Below are 13,594 nucleotides of genomic sequence, written 5' to 3' on the forward strand. Positions count from 1 at the left end.
CCTCCCAACCCCCACCACCACTTCTTAGGGAGAGAAGGGCCGCATTGCCCCTCAATCCTAGAATACAACTCACAGCACCTAGATCCCACACAGGTAGGCCGGGTGCCTCTGAGTCCTTTGTGGACAGCCACAATGAAGAGACCAACCTTTTAGTACGGTTGGACAGAAGATTAGACCTAGAAACCAGACTCCTGGCTCTAGAAAAAGAAAGAGCAGAGATGGGCCTAGCACCCATCAGGGGTGACAGCAACTTAATAATTAGGGTCAGAGAGCAATCTTATGATCCCAAAATCTATAGCCTTTGAGAGGGCTTGTGAAGCCAGAAAAGTAAAGAAAACTCACTAGTGGGCACTCCTTTGGGAACTGTTCTCTGGTACGTGCAGATACACACTTCTGGCCCTTAGTGGGGCAGCAGCAGAGTCTTATGAAGTCATGAAGGGCACCCTGATTAAGGGATATGGAGTCACTACTGAGAAGTATAGAATTAGATTCAGGGGACTCACAAAACCCAGAGCCAGCCCTGGATGGAATTTGTAGACTTTTGAAAACACTAGGTGGCTGGTTGACTGGAAGTAAAGTGCAAGATTATGATGGTCTTTATAATTTGTTTATGAAAGCACACATATTAAGTAATTGCATTGATGAACAGTTGCATCAGTATCTGGTAGACCTAGGTCTAATTTCTCTCCAAGAATTATTGGGAAAGAAGGCAGACCACTGTGTCAAGAAAAGGGTGACCAGGACCTCCACTGGAGGTGACCAAAAGAAAGGGGTTACAAAATCTCCCCAGAGGAAAGACCGCAAGCAGCCTAAAGATAAAAGTAAGGAGTCCCAGGTATCCCCCCAAAAACCTGTCCAGGATGGTGGGCCCAAAGACATCTCACAAACTAAAACTGGGTACCAAGGTAAGAGTTGGGATCCCAACAAGGTATGGTGTCACACCTGTCAAAAGACAGAACACCACACCAAGCACCCTAGCTGTCCTAACACCCAATCCCCTAGTGTAGCTCCAGGGGTTGCCAGTGTAGCTTTGGGGGGTGGTTCCTCAGATGAGGAAGTCCTCTTAGCCTTAAACTGGAAGATTGACCTAAAAGGTGAGTTGGAGATTCTGGAGGGGAGTAGATACTACCACCACCTATTGGTGAATGGAATCCCATGCACACTGCCCTGAGAGATACCTGTGCCAGTCACACTGTGGTGCATGACAGGTTGGTTCTATAAAACCAGTATGTCCCAGGGGAAACAAAAAGAGTAAGGACTATCCTAGGGGAGGTCACTGTTCGGCCTGTGGCTGTAGTGCCCCTAGAAATAGCTGGTCCCTTAGTTGGAGAAAGATGGTAGTCAATAAAGACCTCCCCCTTGATTGACTCCTTGGGAATGACCACCCAGAGGTAGGTCTGAGACAAAGAGAGGTAATTGTCCAGTGCCAGACCTCATCCAAGGAATCTGGGTGGGGGGGGGGGGGGGGCTGAACCTGCAGTTAGTACAGATAAGCCCCAAAGAAAAAAGAAGAGACAGCGTAGGAAAGGTGGACAACTGTTAGCCACAGTTCCAGTGGGTCAGGGAGATTCTATCCCTGTATGGGAGAACTCTTAAATTGCCACTGGTGAAGTTCTCCCTAGCCAACAAAAAGACCTGATTAGTCAGGCATCTGTCCAGCCTAAGTTGGCGGCTCCTCCGCTGACAGAACAGAGGGTGGAAGAAGGGTGTTCACTACAAAGTGTAGTGGCCCCTACCCTAAAACAGCAGACAGGCCACCGGAACCCAAAGAAACCTGTAAGGTAGCCACTTCACCTACCAGTGAAGAGATGAAGGTGTGCTTCTGGGCACTGACTCAGCACTGTCCTTGGCATGGTGGCCTAGCCCCCAGCCAAATAGCAAGTTAGGCCCCCTCTCCCTATTGGTCATGGTGGGGTTACTCAAAGTGTGGCTAACCTCTGTGGGTAAGCTGAATTTTTACCCTAGCTAGGTTAGAATTTGCAGAGGTAGACACCTCTGAACCCAAACTAAAAATATGGGGTAAAGACACTTAAGAACTAGGAAAGGAGCATTGGGAAATAGGTCCTGAATCTGTTGAGGTAGTCCAGCTCTCCAAAGGGACTGACCTGGACAGAAGGATGTAAGGCAGAGTAGGCCCTGCAACTTTCAGACCACTTCCTCTATTCTTCCTCGCCTGAAAGACTAGGAAGACTCTCAGGTTTGGCTGAGTCTTCTGGCCTTTGGCGGGGGAGTGGGGGCTTGTGTAGGAGCTGGATTTCTGTTAGAGTAACCACCCCTTTTTGTGACAGACTACTGATGCACTTTGACTTGTTGTGCCCTGGGTCCCTGCCAATCAGATTCCCATGGTCTGCGTTCTTTCCCAAAACTGTACTCTGTACCCCCAGTTGGTACCTCTCTGGCCACATGTTAGTCCCATGTAAAAGGTACCATGGGTACCAAGGGTACTGTGGCCAGGGAAGGCCTTTAAGGGCTGCAGCACTTATTGTGCCACCCTTAGAGGCCCTGTACCTTTACACACTGCCATTGCAGGCTGCGTGTTTTGGTGCAGAACAAAATGAAGAGTCAACATGGCACACAACCTTGTGTGCCATGCCCACTGCCCTGGAATAGGTCAGCCACCCCTCTAGCTGGGTGCACTATAGTAGTGGTGAGGGTACAGGTGTATCGGCCCTCTACCCCTACAGTGTCTAGACCAATTCTTATACATTGTAAGTGCAGTCAGGCAATCAAGAGTATATGGTGCTGGGAGTTTGTCATTACGAACTCCACAGCTCCATAATGGCTTTCTTGGGAAGTTTGGTATCAAACTTCTTAGCACAATATACCCACACTGATGCCAGTGTGGGATTTAATGAAAAATTCACTCAGAGGGCATGTTGGAGGTACCCCCTGAAAAACGACCAGCCTCTGATGGGTTCTATGACTGGAACACAAAAGCCTGCCACCACAAGACATTCTTCCAGCTCTGTTCAAAAGAAACTCCCAAGATAAACTCTGAGTCTTCGGAGGACAAAGAAACCTGATGCCTAGAACCACCACTGCACCCGTCACCTACGGCCTAAATTTGAGTGGCCCACTAGTCCCAGCGAGTTCCCCCAGCGCTCCAGAGTTCGAGTCCACCATGGGTTGACCCCCTCCAGGACCCCCCGACGTCGCCTGCAGCCTCTGCACAGAGACCCCGCCAAAATCCAAAACTGGCAACTCCCATTGAAAACAACAGGGCATCCGATGCAAAACAGCACCCTCCACCCAGCCGCCCATGTGCCGCTGTAGGTGCACCTGTTGTGCTCAACTGAACCCCCCTTTGCCCTGAGCTTAAATCCAGGAGCTATGCTCCCACAACCTTGTGGCCTGCTCGTGAGCAGCAACCAACCAGAGGACCACTATCCCCCATGGGAGAACTTTGAGCCTCAGCACTCTACACCCGGCTGCCCTAGCGCCACTGAGGGTGTTCTGAGAGTGCATCCTCGACCCTGGGGGAAACCTGGTTCTAACCCCAGAATACCAACTCCCACAAACAAGTACTTACCTGTAAACCAATAACTTAATTTCCACCCATAGGATTGCATTGCATGCTTTTCTTTGATAATTCGTCTAAGCATGGAGTTGGTTTGTATGAAAACCTGAAAAAAAATGCAAATGTACCGAAAGTGAATTACTTACCTTTTGTCCTGGAAATGTCTCAATGTGATATCTAGATATCTGGGCATATCACACTGATTAGTAAAAGTAACTTAAAAAGTAATCCAAGAAGTATTGAGTATTGTAATCTACAAAGTAACTGAAAAGTAATTCTAATTATTGACTTACCTGTAAATCAACCAACTGCATTTGAACCTGCATTCAACTGTAAATCACTGCATACAAATTTGCAAAGTATTATTTCACTTACCTGCACCTAGTTTGGCTTGGTTCTAGAAATAAAATAACGAAATAATATATTTTATAGAAACAAAATGGTCTGAGTTCAGTCTTTGAGTGTGTGACATCATGTCTTGCCTGAGTGTGTACAACAAATGCTTGACACTACCCTCTGATAAATCCTTACTGCTCGCTCACATTACCACAAATAGAGAGTAAGGTGATATCTGCTTTTACCTCAGCCTACCTTTGGTGTTCCACCGGACTCTGTGCACACTCTACCACATTTTGGTATAGTATATACAGACCCAGATTTCTACAGGCGTGTTGTATGTTGTAGGCATCTCTTCCATGCAGCAATTCAGTGTGAGAATTATCAATGTTTTGCGCTGAAATCCAGTCACAAAGCATAGACAAATTACCAACTCATGAGTTGTGGTGGCAATGCATTTGCAAAACGGAAGGGGTCCTCTTCGGAATCCTTCCCCTTTATGAATGAAAAAAAAAGTTGGTTAGGGAGATGGCAGTGGTCCAGAGGACAAAAATACATATTTTATTTTTAAACGTAGCATTTTATTCCTTTAAGTAAAATGAGATGGATAAAAAAAAAAGAAAATTATTGAAAGGTGATAGCCGACTTGGTGGTCTGATGATCCTAGCAGGCCACCATCCCTGTAATTGCCACCTATCGGAGTGAGTCACATTTTGCAGTCTACCTCATTAATATTCATGAGGTAGGTCCAATTGCAATCAACTGTGAATCAGACTTTAATGACGCAACCTATATTCACATAGGGGTTACATAGGTTGGTTCTCTAAATTCTTTTACTATTTGCAAAAATACTGGTTGCAAATTGCCACCAGATGTTTGTGACCAGTAAGTATCACATTTACTTGAATATATTATAGTAAGGGCACTCTCGGTTCATTTTCTAGCTTCACTGCCTTACTTCTTTTTAAAATGGTGCATCTGGACATCATAGAATAACATCTGTTAACTAGTTTACCCTTTAATGATTTTTGTTGATTTACATTATAGTTAACAAAAAAATCATGCTATTTAATGACAGCAATTTTGTACTCCCATGTTGTACTTAGGCTTTCACTCTACTTGCGCTACTGATGTTCTCAGAATCTTTTTCACAGTGGCACTTGTAAGCGATGATTCACACATGACTAGCTCAGTGTCAGAGAAATGTACATGATCCGTATCTTTTCAAGGTCCGCTCAGTCCTCCTCATGCAAAAGTATGGCATCTGCTAAGACTCCCACTGCCGGGGTTCCACTTTCTGTCATGTGTATTTCTTCCATTGCTGTCTCTGCGACAAGATTGCGTAACAAAATTATTGAAGTGTGGAAGGGGTTAGATTTGTATTGCTCTTTATTTGAGGAGGTTAAGCACTGTCTCACCAAATGTCTATTTCTGATGTTTTTGTTTTGATAAGCTTTTAGACCTGGTCCTCTCTGCAAGGTCATCCCAGATTTTTTCCTTCCACTGGCTTCCTTTGCTGAACGCGTTTTTGTTCGCTTTTAGGACTTTGTGCTTGGTAAATGGTAAAATTGTGCTACGTCTAAATTGTATATTTAAATTACATGTAAGTCCCTAGTATATGGTATCACATGTACCCAGGACCTGTAAATGAAATGCTAGTAGTGGGCTGCAACACCCATTGTGCCTCCTTCTATAGTAGCCTTTTAAAACATATTTTAGGCCTGCCACTGCCGTCTGTAGTGTAGTCTTAAACTCCCATTTGGACCTTTTTATGTATCAACTGCAAATACTTAGGGCCATATGTATCAAGAAAGTATTTTGCGATTCCTAAATAGCGATTTTTAAGGAATCGCTATTTAGGAATTGCAAAATTATATATATGAAAAAAATCGCTTTTTTTAGCGATTCCTTAAGCTTCCTTATTTGCGAATTCGCATTTTGCGAATTCGCAATTAAGGAATAATTTCCAATGCATTCTTATGGGCCAGGAGGCCCATAGGAATGAATGCACAACAATTCTCAAATTGAGAATTCGCAATTTGCTAATCGCAATTTGAGAATTATTGCAAGGGTGCAGGGGTGTCTCAAAGACACCCTGCTGCACTCCTGAAATGTACATGTGTGTTCATATGGCGCACATACATGCCCTATGGGCATGTGTGTGCATCACATGCCACCTTTAAAAATGCCAAATTGTGCATTTTTGGAAGAATTCGCAAGTTACCATCAACTACAAGTTGGTGGTAATTTGCGAATGCTTAACCACAATTCGCAAGCCAAAAATGCTACATACATAGCATTTAAGGAATCGCAAAATTGCGATTCCCTAAATGCTATGGAAAAATAAGGAATCGCACAAGTTTGCAATTGCTTATTTTGGGAATCTTTCATACATCCCAAAACATGCAAAAAGGCTGTTTGCTATTCGCAAAGGCCGTAATTCTGCGAATTTCGGCCTTTGCGAATCACAAAAGGCTTGATACTTATGGCCCTTAATCATAAAGACATTTAAACAGTAGAACACAGTGTAATGCGTCTCCAGTACCAAAGTCACAACACAATGACAAAAATCATAACATGAGCATGTGCTGATGTAATGGTAACAAACAACAGAAAAAGGATCTCAAATTAATACATTATTTTGTCAGTCTAATCCATCATTGTTTGTTTGTTACTTGAGTGTGTCAATCACATTTTGACCCATACATGAAATACTAGGGTCTCCTCAGGACAAGAATTTAAGGGGACATCTTTAAACACAAAGGGCCCGATTCACAGAATGAACTTAAGACACAATCCTAAACTTACTACTATTTTGGTATTCACAGAATGCACTTACTACTTTTGGCATTTACAGAATGAACTTACTACTTTTGGTATTCACACAAGTTAGGATTTAGTCTTAAGTTTGTCTTAAAACAAACTTAAGACAGACTTAAGACAAAATCCTAACTTCTGTGAATACCAAAAGTAGTAAGTTCATTCTGTGAATGCCAAAAGTAGTAAGTGCATTCTGTGAATACCAAAATAGTAGTAAGTTTAGGATTGAGTCTTAAATTCATTCTGTGAATCGGGCCCATAGTAAAAAGAGATGAAAAAGCAACACCCAAAAAAGGTTTGGCACACTTGTACACCTCGGTGTGATGAAGAAGAAGTATACTCATTCAGGGGGTTGCGGGCTCCAAAGTGTCCATGCCAGAACTGGAAAAAGATTCAAGTGTATGTGCCAGGATTGGAGAAAGATTTCTGAATTATTTCCTTAGTCAGGTTTTCATGCCGCATCCGGATGGGAATGATAAGCTGCGGGGTATATGCTGAGAGGAGCAGTGTCTCAGTAGTGCAATGCATTTCTTTTTACTAATGGTTTACAGATGTCCCCTTAACTTGTCTATCTTACTTCCTTGCTCTGATCTTGTGTTTTCCCAGCCCAAGGAGCATTTTGTTGTCACCATGCTGTAATTAGATGGCAAGTATCCTTCCACTGCTGTCAGACCTTGCATTTACTTATGATGGACTATTTCATCTTCTTTTCTGTCTTTCTATGCTCATTCTCCCTTCCAGACCCTCTCTTTACTAAAAACAAGTCAGTGAGGTATAGCTTGAGTCCTGTAAAACAGTCAGCATGAGGCTCACATTGGGGCATGCCAATCTTACTGAGAGTGTCACACCCAAGAAAACACACAGGTCATGAGTGGAATGCTCTATAAATAGTCTCAGCTACTTGCAATTGCTAAGGCTCGCATTTCAGTATTTCATTCCTGACTGAAAGCAGCTGCATGCATATCAACCGTGGTCCTGCTCCAGTAGACACTGCTCAAATACTAGTTAAGTGCACATTCGCATGACCTGGCTTCAAAAGCTCTGTGATGAACTGTGCGAGCTTTTTCAATGAAAAAATGTAAACATCTAGTAGTCCTATTGATGCCTGGAATGTTTTTCCCCTTCTCTGAAGCTGAGGCCAACAAAGATCGCAACCTCATCAGAACTGGCTTAAATCTTGACCTACTCCATCTACGTATCTTAAGAAAATATTGTTCATTTTGCGACCCCATCATCTGCCACAATCTTAAATGTTCCACAACCGCATCTACTAGCTTAAAGCAAGTGGTAATCTTCCAGAAAGAACATCTGCCCAATCTCTCTCTTTCATTTGCTAGCTAAAATAACTGTAAACTAACTGTAAACAGACTCATACTCAATCTCCCTTCCAGATCGCCTTCCGCCCCAAATCTTAAAACTCTTCATTGGCTTCCAGTGCAGCGAAGAGGCCTTTTCAAAATCCTATGTGTTACACACAGGAAAATGTATGACACCGGCCCAAGTTATTTAGCTAAAAAACTTCAATGGGACACGCCTGGAAGATCTTTAAGGTCTGGTTCCAAATCGTACCTTGTTCAACCTCGCATTCAAACTTCTCCAAATGGCGGCCGATCTTTTCCTATTTGGCCCCTATGCTCTGGAATAAGCTACCATCACACTTCCCATCCATAGTGGATCATAGATGTTTTCGTAGGGAACTAAAAACTTGGCTCTTTCCCCAGTAAGCGTGCCTTCACTGTTCCTGTCGCTGTCCTCTCCGCTGCTGTTATTGCCTAGCACAATGAGACCTCTCCGGTGATATGTGCGCTTAACAAGAACATTTGACATTGACATAAACACTATAACAGTTTCTACCTGCTCTTAACTTGTCAAAGTGCTGAGCAGATTTCTTCCTCTCCTCCCCTTCTTTTAATAGAAAAACAATGGTAGTCTAAGGTGTCTAATCAATTTCAATGTTCATGCCCTTTATTCCAGTCAAAGTAGCAATTTAATCAATTAACAGTTTCAACCTGTGCATATACTCAGTATGCCAAACGTTAGAAAATCATGATTCAAACCATACAACCTGTCAGTTTATACATTAAAAAGTTTTACGTACATCGTTTAAAAATACACAAATAATACATAATAAAGTACTTTAGTAAGGTCAGTCATACAAACACTGATAGGATCGTCCTCGTGCATTCCACTCAGTGGTCAAAAGCTTTAGTGTACTTCTGCTTTGAGGGGTACATTTTACTATAGGTAAAAGAGTTTAAACTAGAAACAACCTTGGTTAAAATCTATCAAAACAAATCAAATCCTTCTAGCCCTAGGTGACATAAAACAACTTCAGGATGGCAACATTAATAGGGTGCATTGTTAAAATTATTGGACAAACGTTGATGAAGTTGCTATAGCAAAGGATACCATTGTCTACTATTTGTCCCTCCAGCCAAGTTATACAAGTGGTAGGCTTATATCAGACCTTATTATCTGTGTTCAGTTAAGTCATGGTAAATCAACAGGGGGCAGGGGAGATAGAATTTGGCCCAAGTAGGCCACATACACTCAAGATATTTAGCTATAGAGAATACTAAATTGGATGTGGTATCCGAACTGCAAATTCACTATACAACCCGAAATTGGCATGTTTCCAGGGTGAGACACAGGGTTACAATCCAGCATTCGTGCTGCCTAGAATATTTTGAGCAGAAGAATAAAAAGGCGCTCTTCAGTTACTTCTGCTTCACTGCATGCTGGGCAACGTTTGTTCCCTTTCATTGGGACTTTCCACTTAGCAATAAAGTCTGCTAGTTGTAAGATACCAAGCCTAAATCTTATGTGAAGTGCTTTCGTAAAGGGCGGGTCAAAATCATGTATATATATATTTCCAAATAAAGAAGTTGGTTTAACTCTATAAATTGATCTTTTAATGAACCTAGGTTGATTGAGTGGAACAAGTTCCTCTCCTTGTGTTCTCAAAAAAGGGTCTTCATGGCCTTGATAGAAGAGCAAGTGATAGAGGCTGGGTTAGTCTAAAACTCCATCAAGCCCAAGGAGGCTAACAACGGTTACATATATTTTAACCATGGTATTCTCTACTCGCCCCTTGGCTATCCAGAATATCTCTAAGGCATACTCTAAAGGGTTCCACCTCAATAATCAACCAAATTCTTAACCAATGGATTGCATGCCCAAGTCTAACTTAAAGTCTAATGGGGTGATTTGAGTAAGTTCTAGTGCTTTCCTTATTTATTTAGGACCCCACCCAATCTGGCTACAACCATGCCTACGGTACAGGGATAGTCCTCATGGCTCCTGTTAGAAATGGGATCTCTGATTGGCTAAGGCTTGTGCCACAGCCAGGCAGAGACCACCACTCTAGTCACGGCAAGGGAGTTACACGCCAAAGATTACCACTGCTCACCCCCTTGGTAGCTTGGCATTGAGCAGTGAGGCCTATCCCAGAGGCAATGTGTAAAGCGTTTGCGCATCACGCACACAGCAATAACATACCAGGCACAGTGCAAAAGGAACTCCACACAAGGTTATATTAGTAATAGCCTTTGTATTCTCATAACACATTAGAATAGTAATCACATAATATACATTGTGCCACCTGGCACTGGGTAATATTTACAGGGGGTTATATACACATGACAGGGCCACTTGGACCACTGTCAGAACCATCACAAAGTGAACATAGTAAATGTAGAACAAATAGTAAACAAAGAACACAGCCAGTAATTACTGGGAAACACTGTACTTCGCATAATCCTGTAACATAAACCATATTATGCACAGCATCACCTTTAGGCGTGAAATTTCCTCTGGGCCAATCTCACCGGCATAAACAAATTATGCAATCATCTCATAAGTCTAAACGCATTATACAATAACCTCCTAAGCATAACTCACATTAGGGGTATAACTCACAGTAGAGAATAATCTCACTAGCATAAAGCATAGTATGCAAATAACCTCATACATAAACCACAGTTAGAGGCATGAAACAGGGTGCATAAATCATAGTACATGAATCACATTTCCTAGCACCACATAAATCACATTAGGGCCTGGCGGCCTACAAACCTAACAGTCCCCAAAGTGGCTCAAATGCCCTATGTGCAAAATGTCAGGGCTGCTGCGAAGGCAGCGGAATCCAAAGTGCGCCATTGCGCTGGGGCAGAGGAGTGCACCTCACTCCTATCTCCTTTGCCATGCCCCCAAAGAAGTGTGGCCTAAACGTAGCAGCTGACGCTAATGGCCGTGCAGCTGTGAACAGAACGGGGGCCTGGGCACTCCCTGTGCCCTATGAAGAACTATGCAAACACGTTGCAGCTGCGTGCACTGGTGCGGCGCATCTGAGAACAAGGACAATGGGCCCTGGCACGACTGTGACCTCGGGGCCCCACTGGGGGACTCTATAACACAAATATGCCCCACATGTTGCAGTTGCCCACCAACACCAGGTTACAGAAAAAGGCTAGGAGAATGCAAAAAAAAGTTTATGGGTGAACTTGCCAAAAAGGGCCAAGTCCAACAGCTGCCGTTATTATATTCGGTTAGCAGGGATGTTGATGGCCTCATTGCTCAGATCCTTTTTGATCTGTCAGCAGGCCAAAGACACCAATGCTTATTCAAGTCTCCTCCAGAGGCTCAGCCGATGGGTATTGCTCTCCCTCCACCCAGTGCAGGGCTAGATTGAATCCTTCTATTTGGCAGAGCTGAAGTAGTCTTCCTTTCCTCAATCCAGTCAGAATGTAGGCCCCTGATATGTGGAGTTCCAGGTCTCTTTTCTGTGCCTCATTTTGTAGGTGTCCACTTTAGCAGTTTCTACCTGTTCTCAACTTTACAAGTTGCTGAGAAAGATTCTTCCTCTCCTCCCCCTCCATTCCCTTTTATTGGAAAAGGATTGGTAATTTAAGTCATCATTTCATTCTGATTAGACTACTGCAATGCTCTATATCTTGGATTCTCCAAATACCTTCTGAATAGGCATCAGATTTTTAAAAACTTTGCAGCCCAAAGTGAATATTGGTTTGCTGTTTGTCTTCCCTGGCCAAAGGGACTAACGCTGTTCTGATACCTACTGCTGCTGCAAACTTCCTAGCGAGAGTCATATGCAATTTAGCATATAGTGTTCAAGGATACGCAGGCTAAACAGAGTTTAAATAAGGTTCTTGAAGGTTATAATCCTTATACTAAGAAAAACATGTGGTCATAGAACTATTCTCCACCTCAAGGCATTGTTTCTCCTTCTTGTGTCAGTATAGCAGTAATTTGTGGAAGACATATACCAGCAAAAACAGAACCTTAATAAGTGTGTTGTATTGGGGTGCCATGATCAGTGGTATCAGATACAGCTGAGAGGTATAATATATTACTGCCACTGAATGTTCATTATTAAACATTTCAGTAGTTTGTTGAGAATACCTCCTAGTCGTCCTTAATCCCAATTGTCGATAACAAGGAAAAGTAATTTCCTCACAGAATCACTCAGGTGACCATTTACCTCAAGTTCTCCAATTTTAAATAAATTGTGGTGGGGTAGGTTGACGTCAGCTGAAATTGGAGAGGTTCCTTAGATCTCCTGTAGATTTCATGTTAGTAAAGGGGCATGCAATGCCTTCTTGAGTTGGTCTGAGTCCACTCCATAGACTAACACCATTGTCCAGTTATATGTTTGTGAGTTCCGTCAATACTGGGTTATTGTGCTTATATCTTCATTAGTTTAGCTGTGTGGCATCATGATGGTGGGGACGATGAGACCTTGATGTTCACGGAATTCCACCATCAGTGAGCTTAAGGGTGTGCAGACTGACTCTGGTAAATGCAACGGCCACCTCTGTAAAAGAAAAAATGTAGTTGTTAGCAGTGGGAAATCAATGTTCTGCTTAACATTTTCTATGCTGTTTGTTATGTTGCTACAAAAAAATGTCAACAGGTCATCAGCAAGCATCAGGTGTGTTACAGTCACACTTTTTACTCGGTCTGGCGCAGTCATTTTTGGTATATTAAAAGCAATTGTGATGTGTTAATATTGAATACAGCTAATTGAGTAATACAAGTGAATATTGACTGTTAAACCTGTCATCCTTAGGATGGTCCCCCCCCAAACTGTTTGCTTTCACTGCTCCTGTTTTGCTGGAATTCGCTTTTGGTGGGATTAGGACTCCGTGTACCTCAGCACAGCTAACTAAAGTACTTGCGCTCACTTCCCTAAACATGGTAAAATTGGCTTAAACCCAATGGGGACATTTAATGTATTTACTTATAAGTCCCTAGTAAGGTGGTACTACATGTCCCAACCATGTAGTGGGCCTACAGGACATATTATGCCATCCACTTAAGTAGTCCTTTAAAAAACATGTCTCAGAACTCTAATTGTAACCTATGTGCAGTTTAAAACTGCCAATTCAACTTGGTAAAATAACCCCCTGGCCCAACCGAACCTTCCTTTTTAATACATATGTCACTCCTAAGGCAGGTCCTAAAACGCCCCTAAAGCAGGGTGCAGTGTATTTAAAAAATATGGACATGTACTTTTGAGTTTTACATTTCCTGGTAGTGAATAGCTCTTCATTTGTTTTTCACTACTGCAAGACCTACTTCCCCTATAGGATAACATTGGGTTGCCTTATTACATTTAATGCGTGATAACGTTTTTTTGGGAGCCAGTGGGAAAATCATGTTTGTTGTCCGAGGAATTTTAATTTAAAATCCTCTTTAATGGTAAAATCTGAATTTTTGTCAAAATTCGGAAAATGTCACTTTAAGGAAGTTAGCATTTTCTTGTCCTAACCATTTGGTGCCTGCATCCTGGGTAACATGACTAGGTGTAGTTGGCAGTTGGCTTCGTGTATTCCTCCCAGACAATGTCACCAAGGGGGACTGGGTGTTGAAAGGATCGGGCGGAGCAGTGCACAGCCCCACTTA

The 13,594-nt window shown here is 42.8% G+C and overlaps 1 long non-coding RNA gene across 1 annotated transcript in view; it reads right to left on the reverse strand.

The window, feature by feature from the left end:
• Positions 1–10,203: 10,203 nt before the first annotated feature.
• Positions 10,204–13,594, reverse strand: part of LOC144800526 (uncharacterized) — a 134,631-nt gene continuing 131,240 nt past the window's right edge. The window contains exon 2 of the long non-coding RNA XR_013604426.1: positions 10,204–12,503. This is a non-coding gene — a long non-coding RNA (uncharacterized LOC144800526). The remainder of the gene's footprint in view (positions 12,504–13,594) is intronic.

The sequence above is a fragment of the Lissotriton helveticus genome, chromosome 1_2 (assembly GCF_964261635.1).
Source record: "Lissotriton helveticus chromosome 1_2, aLisHel1.1, whole genome shotgun sequence".
NCBI classification, from domain to species: domain Eukaryota; kingdom Metazoa; phylum Chordata; class Amphibia; order Caudata; family Salamandridae; genus Lissotriton; species Lissotriton helveticus.